The sequence below is a fragment of the Mus caroli genome, chromosome 3 (genome assembly GCF_900094665.2).
Source record: "Mus caroli chromosome 3, CAROLI_EIJ_v1.1, whole genome shotgun sequence".
NCBI classification, from domain to species: domain Eukaryota; kingdom Metazoa; phylum Chordata; class Mammalia; order Rodentia; family Muridae; genus Mus; species Mus caroli.
In genome coordinates, this window is record NC_034572.1 from 129,624,275 (window position 1) to 129,643,905 (window position 19,631).

Genomic DNA, 19,631 nt, shown 5'->3' on the forward strand with positions numbered 1-19,631 from the left:
TTTTTTTGTTTTTGTTTTTGTTTTTTTTTTTAGAAACTAACCAGCTAGCATTTTTCCCTACTTTCATTTTGTCTAGTGTAATTCTTTTAAGAATCATTACATTTAGGTAGTCATTTCCAGATTTAAAGTTCGGGTAGAAATTATCTTTTTAAAAACCAGTGTGGAAGGAAGAATTGAGTGACCTGAAGAGGACAGGGACTCTACAGGGAGACCAACAGAGTCAATAAACCTGGACCTACCCACCTATGGTGGCTCCCAGAGACTGAACAACCAATCGAAGAGCAAGCACCTAGGACCCCTGCACATTTGTATCAAATGTGCAGCTTGGTCCTCATGTGGGTCCCTGACCAACTGGAGTAGAGGTTGTCCCTGAATCTGTTGCTTGCCTACCTGCCCATGGATCCTGTTCCCCTAACTGGGCCACCTTGTCTGGCCTCAGTGGGAGAGGATACACCTTATCCTGTAGTGATTTGATGTTAAAAAAAAAAAAAAGTGGAGTGATACCCAGGGAGGCTCCCCCTTCTCAAAGAAGAACCTTAGGGAGGAATGGGGGAAGAGTCTGGGTGAAGGAGGACTAGGAGGTGGTGGGGAGGGGACTGATATTGGAATGTAAAGTGAGTAAATAAATAAATTAATTAAAAATTGTGTGTACTAACTATGCAGAAAAGGACAGAGGTGTGTCCATGGATCTAGAGACAATAAAGAAGGATGGATCCCAAACACAGGTCTTTGAAACCTCAAACCTCTTACATGTGCTCTCACTTGTAAAAAAAAAAAAAAAAAGAAAAGAAAAGAAAGATAGGAAGAGAGAGAGAGAGAGAGAGAGAGAGAGAGAGAGAGAGAGAGAGAGAAGAGAAAGTGAGAAGGAAAAGGAATGAGAGTGATACGTCCTTCCTTGGGGAGATGGTACCCTTTGACTATCATATGTATTTGCTGAGAAGAAATCAAACTTAAAGAAATTATGTTAAATGTTATATAGAAGTGTAGGCTTCATCTTTGAGCATTTTATTTCTAAAGATCTTGGAGTGGATACTAGAAACTGTGTCCACTGAAGAGTAAGAAGCTAAGTCTACGCATAACATCCAATGCAGCAGAACTTCAGCCACACTGAACCTCATTTGGATCTATTTTTAAATTATGAGGTTTCTACATTATGCCTAAGGAACTTAACAAGCATATGAGAAAGTCTGGAAATGTATTCCATGGTGAATTTATCAAAAATGTTGACACAAATTAATATTCATATTAGTAAACTCTCTATAAATATAAATTATAAGTTGTATAAATTAATCAATATGTTAATAATAACTAAGATAAATAAAGCATCAAGTTAACTACATGCCATCTATGTATGAGAGGCAGTGCTTTAAATTAATTTCATTTAATACAACACCCACTGTTAGGCTTGATAGTTTATTGTGCAGGCAAGGCAATTAAAGTTCCTTGTTGCTCAGATTTTGCAAAGATTACACCAATAGTAAGATTCTAGGTCTCTTTGACACTCAGGCTATCACCCAAATGGTGCCTGCAGCATGTAGAATAAGATAAAATTGTCAACATGTACATAGAACACACATTGTGAACTTCAAAACAACATGGAATATGGTGAAGTAACCGCACACATATAGAGCATACTGCTGAACATCAAAACCAAGTAGGTAAAGACTTTGCTTACCCACACTGAAAGTCCAGCTGCCTTTTTTTCTTGATAAAATCATTGCCAGCACAATCTGAGACTATGACATGTTCACTTACAAGACACAGGGACATGAATTATGGTTAACAAGTTGATAGGAAGATCTGAGGTGCCTATTCAAATAAAAATCACACTCTAATTATCACATATCCCATATACTAAACTGCATATGACATAAAGATGAAAAATCTCTATTAAAATGTGACCAATAAGCACTGATAGGGGTTAGCAGAATGCATGCCTCACATATAGAAAGCCCTGGGCTTATTCCCCAACAATGCATAAGCAGTGGTGTCCACCTGTGACCCTAGAATTCAGAAGATGATGCCACAGTTTATAAATACATGAAATAAACTAAACCAAAAAGAATCCCAGAATTTCCACTAGAAGTAAAACATGGAAGGCATTCAAGAACGACCATCATTCATGTGTGGTCTAAATAACTGAGGCTTCATAACTGGTCATGAAAGCTGAAGAATAAAAACTGTATGGAGTGGGTAATCATGTCTTCGCAAGCAAAAGAATCAGCTGGAAAGGGCTCACTAGGTAGAGGACTAGCCTCTGCTAGCTGGTCCCAGCTCAGGCTAATGGTCTCTGCCTTCTTGTAGGGTAAAGAGATGAGAGAGAGAGAGAGAGAGAGAGAGAGAGAGAGAGAGAGAGAGAGAGAGAGAGAACCCTGCTATCACAGAGAGAGCCACAGGCACTTTTTCTAGAGTTCTTATGTAATGTTGTTATGCGATTTCAAGACTGAATGTGTCTCTGTGATGGATAGGGACTTCTTCCACTGCTCTTAATGAGTTTGTGCTCAAAGCCAGACCCTTAGGAGACAGGATATGGTGGATCTGGGCCATTTTAGAAGTTCTGAGTATCTTTCTGGACTTTGAATGTTTTCCTTTACTAGAACTACCATGTCCCTTCTTTAAGTCCCCATGGTCCCATTGGGTTAAATATAGCTTGAACCTGTGTTGGCATACTCCAGATTCTAAGTTTATATGACCTGACTATGTGAGTTCACAGCTCCCAGGACTTACTCCAAATGCGGTACTCTTTACACCATATTTGACTATCTATTGCCTTCATTCCTTGATCAAAAACTATTTGAACATTGAAAACCGAACAACCTTGTGTGTAGGGAGCAGATAATGACAAAAAAGAAAAATAAGCTACAGAAACAAATAGAGAGTGTAAAGTACTATGGACAGAGTTTATAGGGTACATGGGACTAGTAGGAAGGTTTCCTATCACTGCCATATGAGGGATGACAAAAAATTTACCAGGTACAAGAAGAGAAACAATGTGTTTTCACTATGTCACCTCCAATAGACCCAGAGTTAGAGTTCTCTCTTGTCTCCAAAGAAGCTCTAAAAGTTTCCCTTTGCCCTTGGGGACCCTCATCAGGCAAAACAAGGATTTATGGCTGTGATGAAGAATGAATTTCGGGGAAAGCCAATATGAAGCAAAGTTGGATTTACTAAAAGAAAAAAGAAAGTCTCTCTGTGAGAGTAAAACACACCCAAGAGGGCAAGAGTGGGTCTCTCCAGGGGAAGTTACAGGCTTCTTTATGTGGGTACTGTCTTAGGGAATCTATTACTGCAACATAACACCATGGTCAAAACGCAAATTGAGGATGAAAGGGTTTTTTCAGTGTATAACTTCCCTAGCAGTGTTCATCACTGAAATGAAACAGGGCAGGAATTTAACAGGGCAGGATCCTGAAGGCAGAATTTGGTGCAGAGGCCAGGAAGGGGTGCTACCTACTGACTTGGTTTTCATGGCTTGCTCAGCTTGCTTTCTTATAGAGCCAAGAGCTACCAGCGTAGGGATGGCACCACCCACCATGGGCTGGGCCCTCCCCATATCAATAACAAATGAAGAAAATGCCTTAAAGCCAGATCTTATGGAGGGTTTTATTTTATTTTATTTTATTTTATTTTATTCAATTAAGGACCTCTTATTTCAGATACTTCTAATTTGTTTGTCAAGGTGGCATAATACTAGCCAGCACATGTATGTAAGATCTCATGTTACATCATTAAATGCTGTGTTTTACAAACCCTACCGTTTTAATGATTGATCCATGAGACTGGTTTATAGCTAGGATAAAGGTTAAGGAATTTTCTTCTGCATACAAAGCTCTAAGTTGGACATATGGGGAATTCTGTTTAGATTGAATGATGACTGATGAGAGAAACGCTACTCTGTGCTTATGTGTATCTCCACTAAGTTGTACCTGGCTTACTCAAGGCCAATGGCTTATGCAGTTCAACCTCGGACTGCTTGAGGACAGGAATCACTCTCCTCTCATTACTATAGTGCTGAGAAGAGTGCCTTCTGTGTAATGGATAACTCTAAATATTTGTGGACTGAAATTGCATCCTTTTACACATGGTGATTTTTCTATTGTTTCTACATGTTTATTGTCCTTATATTTATGAACTCAAAACTCAAATCAATGTAAATCCCCAGGAGCTCTACTCAGTTAATGTTCATACAAACTTTTACAAATAGACCACAATCTTATTCAATGCTTTTGTTTGTATTTGCCATGCACCAGCATGACAAACTCTCAGTATCATGCCAGTGTAGAACTGACAGAGATTATGAGTGGCAGATTATGTCAGAAAAAATGTTCATAATTAGAGACAGAAACTGATGGATCAATTTAAGGATAAGTTGAATGATTGGCAATGTGACCTTCAAAAACTATTTTCCTGGCTAGAGAACCAGACTGGAATATCATGTGGCAAACAAAATGTAAGAGATAAAGCTGGAGGTACCTGTGGTCTGCAGACAGCCCTCTTATTCCAATGTCAGGCGCCAGTCATTCGATGCCCCTGCCAGTTCTGTGTCAAACCTGTAAGTAGTTCCTTCAGGCAAAACAGGGAGTGTGAGGAAGGTCCCAATATGAGTTAGGACTTCAGATGGTGAGCAGCCAAGCAACCATGGATGACCCAATCAAAACAAAGTGAATTGAAAAGTCTATTGTACCCGTGACAATGAAGCCTTCTTGTTCCCCACACACCTCTTGGAATGGTTAGTTTGATGCTTTTGCTTTTTCTAGTACTACTCCTCATCATTATCACCCTTCTTCTCCCCGCCTCCTCTTGCTGCTGCTGCTGCTGCTGTTACTGCTGCTGCTGCTGCTGCTGTTACTGCTGCTGCTACTGCTGCTGCTGCTGTCAGTCTCCGCTGATACCAGACACTGATTTCTCAAATATTTGCATACACATTGAAGACTAGCAACATTTCAGGAATATTCCAAATCTTCTGCACAAAATGTGGACAACTGAGTCACCCAACACCACAAATTGAGCAGTTACAGACTCCATAGCCTCTCTAATGTGTGGACAGCTGTTTTCTGACAACCTATCTCAGTTTCTAAAACAATCTAGTGAATCTCCTTTGAACACATACACACACACACACACTTCCTTCTGTTCTGTTCCTCTAGAGAGCACTTCATAGTGAAGTTTATTCCAAAGTAAATCCTGGGCTGAAAAGGAGGGGACAAGGTAGCAGATCAGAGTTACTGTATTATATAATTAATTATTATGATTAGCAGAGAATTTTACCATACAATAATCTTTCTACACATCCGTGTACTTTAACTCAGAACAAAGTATGACAATATAGAAAAGGTTAAATTTGTCACACTAAACAAATGGGATGAGTTAAATTTTAACTTGTTTTAAAAGGCATGCTAACACCCTGCTCATCTGACATCTTGGATTGTTTTAAAACATGAATGATGCTTAGATACAAAAGATTTCAATTGTTCTCTCCTTGCTTGCATTCATGAATTGTTCATTTTGCATTGTGTAAAGTAGTTCATATCTTCCACCTGGTTTTAGTCAAATGAATCTAAGTCATGCTATAATTATTAGTGACATCAACTATAAGTTTTAATGTTAAGAAATTAATTCCATGGTTTTATGGATATTTTCTTTATTTACATTTGAAATGTTTTCCCCTTTCCAGGTCTCCCCTTTGCAAACCCCCATCCCCTCCCCCTGCCTTTATGAGGGTGGCCCCCACCCACCCACTCACCCTCTCCTGTCTTCCAATCCTGCCCTGGCATTCCCCTACACTAAGGCATCAAACATCCTCAGGCCCTAGGGCCTCTCCTCTCACTGATGTCCCACAAGGTCATTCTCTGCCACATATGCAGCCGGAGCCATGGGTCTCTGTATGTGTACACTTTGGTTGGTAGTCCAGTTCCCATGAGCTCCAGGGGGCTCTGGCTGGTTGACACTGTTGCTCCCTGCATGGGACTGCAAACCCCCTCAGCTCCTTCAGTCCCTTCTCCATCTCCTCCCTTAGGGACCCCACGCTCAGTCCAATTATTGGCATTTTTTTTTTCTGTAGAGAATTAAATCTCGGTAACTATCCATTTACACTTAGTCAGTATTCTGTTGACTCCTAAAAGACCCCTGGTATGATCCTGTCTTTTTTGTCTTTATTTCTGATTAATTTATTCATTTTATTTATTTATCTTTACTCCAAACACTCCAAACATTGTTTATGAAGACTATAATTATCCATTCTTGGATCTTCTTTAGAAATGATAAGGAAAAGAGTCAAATAATTATAATATGTATTAATGAAGAAAAAACAATATAGACATACCAAAGACCTAAAAGATCACAACTACAACAAAAGACATCAAACCTTGTTACACCTTGCCATTCAGGAAAATTCAGTACATCTTAAATACTTTTCCTAAGCATGGTTCTCATGTGCTCAAGCTGAGGACCTGTTTTGGTTTTTTTTTTTTTGTTGTTGTTGTTTTTTGTTTTGTTTTTGTTTTTCTTTAGTTTAATTATTCATTCTCTTTGCATCCCAATCCCTGCCACTCTCTGGTCTCCCCTCACACAGCCCCTCCTCTCTGAGAACAGGGAGCCCCCACCCATATTACCCCATCCTTTCACATCTAGTCACTGAAGAACTGGACACATCTTCTCCCACTGAGGCCAGAACTGGCTCTACAAGCAGGTAACAGATTCAGGGTCAGCTCTAGTTGATGGAGGACCAGCACAAAGACCAAGCTGCACATATGTGCATGTGTATATGTATACACATGTAAATGTGTATTGTGTGTGTTGTATAGAGAGAAACAATTACTTAGTACATGAGAGATTAGGAAGGGGAAATAAAAACCATTCTCCTAAACTATTAGCTAGCACTCTCCGTAGTTATTCAGTATACATATTTGCATTATGAAATGGGATGGTTTCAGTACAGGGAAAAAATGCACAAGCTTAGGTTTAAATTGCATGGATTTTCAAATATATTGTTATTTGAAAAGCAAGCTTACATATATATGCATATATATATGTTTATATATATGTATATAAGTATTTTATATATGTATGTATACATGTATATATAGGTATATATGTATAAAAATAAATATGCATATGCACATGTACATACACATACGCACACACACATACACACATATATCAGCATAAGATCTTTTCAATGGCAAAACATGAAAGAAAACCATCAGTCTAGAGAGGAAGTAAGCTCTAAATCTAACATGGATTTCTGTAGTAAAATGGAAGGTTGCTTTGTTGAGGACCTACCCATAAACTCTAGGAGCTCCAATAACTGCTATCTCTGTGACATAATAAGAAGTCAAAGGAAAAAACAGGTAGAGAGAAGGATGGTGAGACACTCAGCAGATAAGTGCACTGGCTGCTTTTGCAGAGTACCTGTGTTCTTTTCCCAGGCCCCTACCTACATCAGGATATTCACAGCTGTCTGTAGTTTATGTTCTGAGGATCCCCTCCACTCTTCTGGCCTTGCCAAATCACATCAACATGGTACACACACATAAAAGTGATTCTTCCCAGTGTTTATTTTAGAAAATTTTGCCTATCAAGAGAACTCAGAGGAAATTTATCTGCAGATATTGACCTCTAGTTTTAAGAGATGATGGATTGCAGTGGTTGAAAAGTTCTTTAATTTTTTTAAAAGTGGAAGTTAGTTATCATGTAGAAATTGTAAATCTGAAATTATAATACATCCATGACCCATTTCAACTAAAAGCATATTAAGAAATGGGACAAGATGTCCCAAATGTAGAAAGAATTCTAAGTACCAGTAAATATTAAACATAAATTGTCTCTGTAGCCATCATACACAAAATCCAAACCTTCCAAATTCCAAAAACACCAAAACTTAATCATAAAGGTAATGAAAATCTAACTAGTTCAATAACAAGAAAAAATGTTCAATCTGAAATGAAAAAATGTGTTCCTTCAAAGAAAAGGTCAGGATGTGATAATGTAGAGATGGGGCTACAGTAACCATTCAAATAACTAAACAAACCGATGTCACATAGAAGGGAAAATGAATCACATGATTTTGGTAAGAATGGAATTCTCTAATAGCAAAATCAGACAAACACATTACCAGAAAAGAAAAATACACATGAAAATACTTCATGAACATATATGTAAAAGTTTTCAACACAATACTTAAAAGCTTCACTCAGCAATAGTTTGAAAAGTCCACTCACCATGACCATGCAAGTTGTATGACTGATGCAAAAGCATGCTTCAATATATGCAAATAAGTAAATGTGGTACCTCACATTGACAAAATTAAGAAGAAAGGCCATCTTGTCAACCCTTGAGATACAGAAAAGTATTTTAAAAAATTCAACATCCTTTCATTAAAAAAAAAGCATGACCAGTTTTTCATTCATTGGTTATAGAAAGAATATACTTCAGCACAGGAAAGACTACATATGAGTTGCCTGTATCTATTCTTTGATTCCATGGTAAAATATTTCAAGGAATATTTCAATGTTTTCCTCTAAAATATAGGTGAGGATTACCACATTCCATTCAGTATTGGATATCCTTATCATAGTAATGAAGCAAGATAAAAGTAAAAGGAGAGGATAGAGAGAAGTTAAATGATTTCTCTTTGCTGGTGGAGTAATAGCACATAATAGCATCCCACAGACTCTACCAAATATTCTTAATAAATAATTGATGCATGCAGTAAAACCACAGGACAAAATACAACATGCAAAATTAGTTAATATTTAAATATACTAACAATGTACCAGTCAAATAAAATAAAAATGAAAAAAATCTACTTGTCATAGCTATAGGAAACAATTAACTAAAGAAATAAAAGACCTGTATATTGAATATTATCAAAGAGTGATAAAAGAAACTAAAGATAGAAATAAATTGATTACTTAAAGCAATTCATAGATTCAGTAAAATTCTTATCCAAATTCCAGGTTTTTTCCTACAAGAATGTATTCAAAGAAACTTCATCAATTCTATCCATTTCTATGAATGTATTTGTAGAAATTCTAAAAATCCATGTGGAATCAGTGGGAGGGTAAAATGATTGTCACGGTGTTTGTGAGCAAAATAATGAAGATGGAATCATCGCATTGCTTGGTAACTGTATGCCCAAGCTATAGCAATTAAAACAGCTTGACCCCACCCCTTAAAACAGATCCATAAACCCACGAAACACAAGAGACCAAAGATAAACCCGTGCATGTATAATTGTTAGCAAAGGTATAAAGAGTATATACAAAGGGAGATGGAACCCTCTTCATGAATACTGTTGGGTGAGGTAGATTTATTTTTGAAGAAGAAGGAAATTGGAGCTACCCAACAGCCAATTGAACAGAGATGCTGGCAATTTGTACGTACCAAAAGCATACATTCTCTTACATATTCAAGGAAATCAGAGTTCCATATTATTCTAGAAATTTTAAGGACAGGAAGCCATCACTCTCATTTATTTAGGCATGCAAGCACCTTATTCAAAGGCTACAATACACAGCTTGGGGAGATGGCTCAATCAGCAACTACCCCAGCAGAAGCATGAGAACTAGAGTGGGGATCCCTAGCCTAGCACCCATGTAAAAAACCTGCCAGGCACGGAGACTCACACATCCCTAAACCGAGGGCTGGGGTACAGAGAGGTATGGCCAGTACTCAAGCTAATTTGTGATTTCTGGGTTCAGGGAAAGAGCTTATCTAGAACTCCAAAGTGGAGAGAGGTAGAGAAAGACACTTGACCTCAGTCTCTGCCCTTCGGACACATATGCATTTGGGCCTGTATTACATGCACATAAACATAAGTACTTACATGTGCTATGGACATACACAAAAATAAAATCTCTGGAGTGTGAGGAAACTCTTTTAATTAAGGTTGATGTCTACCATTGACCAGATAGCTTTTGGGGGCTCAGAGTGTAATGGAGGACCCCCTTCGCTAGCAAAGTTTCCCAGGGAGTTCTAAGTCCCCATATTCACCTCTACCTGAGGAATGCCATATAAGCTTGATTAGTTTATAGGACCAATTTCCTTTCTCCTCACAAAACTTGTTAAGCCAGCACCTGAGATTTCTAAAACATTTCTCCATGGTAATGGGGCATTCCAAGTACAGTGAGCCCCCAGCCAATGACCCTTGCCCATCCTGGATTTCTTGACTCTCAGTTCCCCCAAACTCTATAGGCCTTCAATCATCCTAATTAAGTTAATCTGCTTACTGACAGCTGGCCCCTATGTGGTCTTTCACTATAGGTAGTCACAGGGCTTCTGAACCCCCTGTCTGAAGTCCCTGCAACCTCTGCCCTCATGGACTATGTTGGCTAATAATCTACAAAAGTGGGGATACCCACACTGGAGGACAGTATAAGAAAAGTTAGACTAATATTATAATCAATATGAACAAAACAAACTCAGAACCTTATATAAAATATAGAAATTGTTCTAATAAAATTGTTTATTCCAGAAATAAGACTGTCAACCTTAGAAAAACATTTGTTTCAGAGTAGTGTAATCACATGGTCTGATAAAAGAAAAAAATTATGTCTACAGATATATAAAAAGTATTTAACTCATCAACTGTAGTGGACCTTGTGGCATGGTGAGTTGTGATATGATGTGGTGTGGTGTGGTGTGTGTATGTGTGTGTGTGTGTGTGTGTGTGTGTGTGTGTGTAGTATACACCAAGAAGTTCTTCTGTGTGTTTATGCAAACTTTGTGCCTACATAAGCATACCTCTTACATTACAGAAATTAACACAGAGCGTGCATGCAGTTTTCCTGAACTCTTGGCTGTGCCTTTTCTTCTGTGTCACCACATTTCTGGCTCCACTCTGGTGTGCACCAACTCACCCTTACTCATTCTCAGAGAGTCACATTGAAACTGTAGACAGACTCTGCTCCAGTTTAGTTCCCTAGCTGATGACATCACTGTCATCTCTTCTCTGTACACAGTCTAAGTTCCTTTAAACCTCAGTCGAGCTTGGGACCCAGGGCCAACACTCAGCCAGAGAGATGCTTTCTTATGTTTTGCAGTAGCAGGAATCTTGTCAGACTTTAAGCATTTGGTGTTAAGCTTCATTGTTGCACCTATTTCATTTCTGTTGATGAAGCAGGTATCTTTACAAAGTACAACTAGGCAGTACTACTACACAATTAAAATATTTATTAAAAGATATCAGTCCTTTCTATTAGTTTTAAGGCAAAATAGGAGGAACATGCTTACCATTACCATCTTTGCAAATACTATTCTCTGCCAACTCAGGCAATTTTGTTTTGTTTATAATCTGTGAGTTATAGAACATATTCATGGCATAATTTGTTGCATGACCCAATAATTTTTTTTTTTGCTCAACCCAATAGAAAATGTATTTCCACGTTTAAGTTCCCCGGGAACAGTGACACTGAGCTCCAGCTACCTGACTGTATCTTCTTTATCCCAGGTAACTTCCATGCCTAATATATAATTAAAGCGATAATGGGAAAAACAATAGCCAAGAAGTCTTTTTCTGTGGTAGATGGGTTACTAGTAACTTCTCCAAGTGACGATTGCTATCATTGGTGTTTCCTTCTCATTCTCAGGGTGGAAGCCCTAGGGACTACCTGCATATCAATTCTGACCATGCTTCAATAGACCTCACTGACCAGGAAAAGCTATGGCTTTGCTGGATATTAAATCTGTCACATCACAGCTGACAGTCACAAACATGCTGGAAGATACTGCCTAGTTGAACTGCACTCACTGAACTCTGGCACACCTCTCCTGAGCCATCTTTGAAAGCAGAAGATAAGTACCCATGGCACTAATGGGCCTGTAATAGCAGCCATTTCAAGGAAAGGGCAGGACACATTACGTTACTTGGAGTGTTCTCAGCTAAGGCATCCCTAGAGACTCAGGGAAAGGATAACGATCCATTGCTATCACATCCTTGACTTTTACAAGTGTCTGTGTTACTCATTTGCCCACGGACCATGTGTTGTGCAGTTAGAACACTGTGGTAATTGATAGTCCTATTTTTATCACATTAAATTCACATTTTCAGGACATGATAAATTTATGCCAGCATATTGACAGAACACAACCTTACATCCAGAGGCAAACATTCGAATTAACTCCTCATTCGAGTGTCTTAAAACTCTTCCAAATTGTTTCACCTAGGAATACATTGATAGGTAATCATACTTAAAATTTTATCTCCATAAGTCCTTTGGGTTAAGACATTTTTTAAAAAAGAAATTGGGATTTTATTACAGATATTACATCAGGGGAGAAAGGTAGAAGGAGTTCTACTGTTATGTGCTCACTGTAGAATGTATGCAAATATTTCCTTGAATGAAAAAAAAAAAAGACACCGAAAAAAGGTCTGATGAACTTTGTGTTTTCACTGTGAAGACAAACTAGAAATCCAGTCATTGTCCCCAATGATGATAGGGATCACCACCTTCACTCCAGGTGAAGACTGGCTAACTGACTTTGTAGCAATGTTCTGTGGAATCCGAGGTGAAAACCACTGTTGTGTTTTCTACTCTCAGGACATAACATGATCGAATAAAGAGGACTATGGGTGTACACAGTCCATTACATTACCCTTACATTCAGATATCAAGACACAAAATTGAGTGTGACATTATTAGCACTTTGTACCACGGAACAAGAATTTTTTTTTTAAAAAAAATTCAGGATGAGTTTTGAGACTTTTACAACACCACAAAGCCAGACAGTTTCTGGGTAATCAACATAGAAACAACTACACAGACCCAAAATGAGGGCTAGGAGGGTGTCTTCATTAGAACTCCTTAAAAGTTGCTTAAGGAAGGAATGATTTCCTTTTGGATTATAGTTCCAGAAGAATGGCAAGGATACAGGCAAGGGAAACATAGTAGCACAAAAAAAAAAAAAAAAAAAAAAAAAAAAAAAAGAGGTTATTGGTGGTATTGCATAGCTACCCAGGAAGCCAAGAATGAACGGAAAGTAGGGCCAAGTTCTTAAGCTTTAAGGCCTGACTCCAGTAATCCATTCCCTTAAGTGAGGATCCATTTCTTAAAGGTTCTACAGCCTTCTTTAACAGCACCACTATCTTGGGACCAGCTGTTCACATATGTGAGCCCTTTGAAGACTTCCCATTCAAACCGCACCAGAGGAGTGATGGCCTCCCTGTTTTTACAGTAGTATGAAGAAACCTGAGAGACTGCTATAAAAGAGACAAGGTTAGAATGGTCCAGTTTATTATAAGCTGTGATAAATGCACAGTTCTTTCTTTGTAAAGTTATAGAGCTTCTTAAGATGACCCTGATTAAATGTGAAAACCATTTAAAATGTTCAAAGCCATCATCAAGTGTGAGTTAGCTGAACAAAAAGTTAATAACCATCCCTGCCAATGGATCACTTATACAATGAAAATTCAGTTTTGGTAGTTGGAGAAAGATCGAAATTAAAATGAAGAGAGGATTCAAGTGACATAAAAGCAAATTCTACCAGATATCAATGAAAGGCTAGACTTCAGTATCACCTGTTGGTCTGGACTCTCAGGTCCCAGTAAATAAGAACTGGCTCCAAGACTCCATGAAGCCAAAGAAATAGACCCGACAAAGCCCAGGTTTTGTTGAATCATTCTCTTTGGGACTTACTGACAGAGATCTTTCTCAGAAGTAATAAGACCAGGTGTATCCTGGGAATTTGGATCAGCTTTAAGCTCCTTAGAAATGTTCAGAACAACAGTGACTCTCTGCCAGCCATACTATACCTGGCCATCACAGAAGGTTGTAGGTACCATCCAGGTGCTGATAGAATCAAGCTCGGGTTCATAAAGTTCCATGTCTGACCCAAATAAGTTTGTTAATTTATACTCCCTGAGAACACTAAGCAGAGGAAACTGACCAGAGCTACTCAGGAACCATCATGGTGATTACAATTCAAGATGACTACAGTCATGTCAAACTAAATCCTAAATCTGATTAGGGATTTTTCCATTTGATGAGTTCAAAATGATGTGTGAGAAATTTCCAACCATGCTTTTCAATGTTTAAGACTGGGAGATGAGACAAAGCTCATAGCTTAATTGGTTGAAGGTTGCCAAGGATCCACAAGACCCTGGGGTTGATTCCTAGTATATTTAGAGTGTGGTGGTACACACCTATAATCCCTGTTCTTAGGAGGTAGAGGCAGAAAGATCAGGAATTTAAAATCATTCTCATCAGTATAGTAAGTTTGAGGCCAGTTATAAAATGCATATGATCATGTCTAAAAAAGTAAGAATAAAGGGAAGGTGAAAAGGAAGGAGGGATGAAGGGAAGCTACAAAGAAAGGAAGAGAAGGAAAGGAAATGAAAGGAAAAAAGAAGAAAGGAAGGAGATAAAAAAACAATTTAACTCAACATTTTTAGTGTCTCTCTTCACATATCTTACCATGAGTCTACCAAACTGGCCCACTCTTAGTAAAGGGAAATTAAAGTGATTACTGATACGGTAAAATGATTTAAAAAAATGAGTCCAAAATGTTTTCATTACCATCTCTGAAAATCCCTCTTTCCTGACTCAGTGTCTCTTACTTAGACAGAAAACTCTTCTCCTGTCCATTCTCACCTGAGTCTTTCAGACAACATTAGGAAGTTCTGCTTATATTGTTTCCCTAACTCTCCATGTAATGTTAGACAGCATCTTCTCTATCTCATATTCCCTATTGGATCGAAGACAAAAGTTATCATCTATTACCTGTGGTGCTTTTGGAGATTAGTTATTGCATATGAGTGAAGTATATTGAAGATGAAATGAATGGAATAAATGCTTACACATTAGCGAAGACTGCACATTTAAGAGAATTATTCTAACAGAGAACAGAGAGATGTACCATTTCATTCTCAATTGCCTCCTTTTGTATGCTTTTACACCCAATTTAAGGTAATAACACATGATTATTCAAAGTGGGAATACATTATCAGGTACCTGTAATTCTATTTGTTATCAGCTGTTGGAAAAGCTTATTTCTGTCAAGTAAGCCTGGTGACATAGCCAAAGGTTTTATACCTGCATAGAACTTGAGTGGTTTAAAAACATCATTATTGATTAAAATTTATACTATTTAGGTAACAATGTCAGAGATAATAGAGATTTAAATAAAAGGCAATCTTAATATTTTTACTCATAGTTTCACATATTTTCTCTTGAATCTGGATATGAAAAGATGTTGTTCTGTAAGAATGGATATGGTGATTTTCTGATAGTATAGAATTATATAGCTCATGATTAAAGAACTGGCTTTTGATAAGAAAAATATTTTTAGTGACTCTTTGATTATAAGAGAAACCTCCAATGAGTTGTTCTAAAGGGGAACATATATAAAAGAAAAAGAAAGTGGGTGCCAAGATTGGTAAGTGGATGGATAGCCTAGAAGAACACAAGACTGATAATGAGATACAAGCAAAAGGAATTAGCAGACACAGAAAGAAAGTTGGCCCAATAACATAGTCTGAAGTGTGGTCCAGAGTCAAGAATCCTTTTAGAATCTTTTACCTTTTTATGATGTTTTTTTCTACTCTGTGAGAATACATAAGTTCTCCAATAGCTTCTATTCCACCACCTCCCCTGAGTAATGTCCAAAACCTCCACACTGTATAAGGTTTTTCCTGGGTGCTTTGGAAAAATGACACAGAAGGTCTTGCAACCTGTATCTTTGATGACTTTAGCTGGCTCAGTTACAGTGTGCACAATTGAATGGCCTGTTGGCCATGTTGGACTTCAGAATTTCTTTTAAAAAATCTACCATGTACATAATATCATAGTTAAGTGTGATCTCAGGCAAACTGGTCAATCAATCAAGGTATCTTACTTAAGAGAAGAAAAAGAGCAATCTTAAATTACCCAGAAAGAACAAGTGTTACTATAGAACTCCTTAAATTTTATTGATCCAGGACTAATAAACTTCATAAGAAGGTTGTTAATTGCTCAAAGCTTTGCAGTTAAGAAACTCTGTTGATGGTTATTAGCATACTTTAGAGGACTGCTTGAGTTAACATACTGTGTATGATGGATAAGTATATAGCCTAGGTTGGAGAAAAGATTGAATGTTCTAGATATTTGTATGATTGGTTCATTTAAGTGGGTAAACAATCAATGTGTTATATACTTCAGATGATTTAATATATCCCTTTATTCATCAGGATTATATTCAATGTACAATTTAAAATTTATACACATGTTCAATCAAACCTACACAGTCCTCATACATTATTAAATGGGGAAGGCACATAGGGGACAATGTATGTCAAAGTTTATGCCTACATTCTTAGTACTGACATAGTAGTTTTAAAAGTTCCATTTCTCTCTGTTTGAAAAAATAAAAATTATTTTATGTAAAATTTCAGTGTTGGATAGTGATGGAACAAAAGACAACTTGATTGAGTACTCTAGAAAGAACTGCTCTCTGTTTTGGTGTCTCCAAAGTCAAAGTAGTTTAATATGCTCCAAGTATTCTTTACTTAGGATGCTTCTCCATTAAGCTTTATAAATTGCATTAGCACGAGAATAAGCCAATACAGGATGGATAATATTTATCAAATATTAATAAAAGTTTGCCTACTCTTAACATTCAGATTCATATGAGCATGAGGGTCAGATACTGGGATTTAAAATAAGCCAGTGGGAGGGTTAGAATAGTATGCTTCATTATCTAGCTAAATGAACCACTGAGATTACAGCTGTCATTAAGATTAAAACTGTGGGGCCAAAATACCTTCTTCTTTATAAGGCTTAGCTCTCTTAGTTTGCATAGGCAAACAAAGTTTCTATCTGACTTGATTGAGATGCGATATCAAGTGGATTTTCTGGTAGGGAATTGTCTCTGTGTCATAAGAAGTCAGGGGAGGATAGCATTTAGTACTGGAAGCAAAAGTCGAAGACATCCCAGGTAGCTTTAATTGTACACTAAACATGAACCAGGATTTTACCCTAATCAAATGAGACTCTGTGTGGATTGCTTCATCCTTTCTCACAGAGAGACAGGAGACCATAATAACTAGGGATGAATAAAAGTGATATGTTGTATGGTGAGAAAACAGATGAGGTGTTTGGCCATTTGATGCCCACCACAGAATACTCAATAAAATTAGTGAAATCATAAGTGGAATGACTGTCAATCAGTTTGTGACTACTGTTGGAACTCACAAAGCCATTTGTTCTCACGATAACATATGGGTCAGAAATGCTGTAGCTACCAGTGAGTAATGTTAATATTATCCATTATAGGCTTATTCTCATGCTAATGCAATTTATAAAGCTTAATGGAGAAGCTTCCTAAGTGAATAATACTTGGAGCATATTAAACTACTTTGGCTTTGGAACCCCAAAATAGAGAGAAGCTCTTTCTAGACTCAATCAAGATGCCTTTTGTTGCATCACTACCTGTACTGGCTAGTTTTGTGCCAACTTGACACAGCTGGAGTTATCACAGAGAAAGGAGCTTCAGTTGAGGAAATGCCTCCATGAGATCCAGCTGTAAGGCATTTCCTCAATTAGTGATCAAGGGGGAAAGGCCCCTTGTGGGTGGGACCATCTTTGGGCTGGTAGTCTTGGTTCTTTCTATAAGAAAGCAGGCTGAGCAAGCCAGGGGAAGCAAGCCAGTAAAGAACATCCCTCCATGTTCTCTGCATCAGCTCCTGTTTCCGGACCTGCTTGAGTTCCAGTCCTGACTTCCTTGGTGATGAACAGCAGTATGGAATTGTAAGCTGAATAAGCCCTTTCCTCCCCAACTTGCTTCTTGGTCATGATGTTTGTGCAGGAATAGAAACTCTGACTAAGACACTACCCAACACTGAAATTTTAAATAAAATAATTTTTTATTTTTTTCAATTAGTGAGTAAACTAATCCTAATGTTTCTAATCAGATTTCTAGAAAAACATACAATTCAAAACGTAATGTTCAACTTTTAGGGGTTAATAGGCAGGTAAAGAATATGTGTGCTCTATTAACATAGAAGTATCTGATGCATCTTAACCAATTGGGCAACAGAGAGGAGGACAGTTATTCTATGTGGTGGACAGTCCTGGAATATAATGAATGACTGGCAGATTCCCCACCACAGAGCCAGGCTTTCATCACACTGAAATGTTTGAGCAGCCTAGTAGATCATTGAACAAATGACTGTTAATTTTTATTAAAAGGTGGAATTTTTGACTATTGGTTATTCATATTCTAACAGGCAAACTACACAGTGGTGACTTTTTTGTAACATTATGCCCAGTTAGAGTCTATGTGGAAATTATGAAATACTCTTTTATTAAGTAGGTTTGGTAGGATTTTCTTCAGAATCCCATGTACATTATTTTTATAGCTCACTGCTGGTAGCTATGGAATGGCTAGTTGTGGTGGATTCTTCTATTCTTCTTTACCATCCATAGTGACCTTAATCTGTCAAGAAGATAACTGGTAGTAGTCAGATATTCCACACCAGCAGCTGCTGAGGAATACGCCAAAAATTCTAGAATGTTTAAATTAGCTTTATTGACATCATTATTTATGATTTTTAACATGGGTTATTGGATGGTGTTTTGGATGTTATTGGATAGAGATAATTGTTGACTTTATTCGACATGAATACTTTTTGAGGGGGAAGAGTTTGTCTGTGAAGTTAGCTGGAAGGGAGCTGATGACTGGTTGTGCCTTGTCAGATTTTGGTAGTAGCTTTAATGTTATTGAGGTTGCTTCCAAAACTGCAAAGTAGAATTAGTATAGATAGAGTGAGGGGGAAAAGAAGCAATATAATTCTAGAAGTCCTCTATGGAGATAAGTTTTCAGCAATGAGTCAGAAATGAGAATTGTTTCAGAAGGAATGTCTAGTCAAATGGATTCTAGTAAAAGCCGCAGCACGTTTCAGTTCGGTAAATGCTTTGTGCATGGGGCTAAGCAGTAAAAACTGTGGGTAGAGACTTAGAAAATGTGCATAAGTATAAGGAGGATCTGAGTTTGCAAGTTATATTAGTAGGATGAGTGCTATTGCTTTCCTAAAACCTAAAAGAATCTTGCACACTATAGCACACTCTGGGAGGAGATTTAGTAGTGATGTTGGAGATTAAAATAAGCAAAACAGCCAGGCCTGGTGCTGCCAGTCTGATATCACAGTATTTCAGTGGCTGAGGTCAGGTCAGAAGATCGCAATGTTCACAGCCTTCTTAAGCTACAGAGTAAGTTCGGAGCCATCCCAAGCAACTTAGTGAGAATCTTGGGTAAATAAATATTTAAAGGAGAGGTTGAGGTGTAGCTCAGTGGTAGAACAACCATGTGATGCCCTAGATTTAGTCTCTAATACCACAAAAGAGGGGGAAACTTATGAATCCATTCACATTGGTTAAAAGGGTTGTTTTCAAAGATATAGATTAAAGTTGAAACCTAAGATCACATAGTAGCATATGAAAAAGCTTTAAGTACAATAGATATCTGTTGGGAGGTAGTGATGAATGTGAATATGAATAAGAAGGCATTTGTTAGCTGGGCGTGGTGGCACATACCTTTAATCCCAGCACTCAGGAGACAGAGGTATAGGCAGAGGCAGGCAGATTTCTGAGTTCGAGGCCAGCCTGGTCTACAAAGTGAGTTCCAGGACAGCCAGGGCTATACAGAGAAACCCTGTCTCG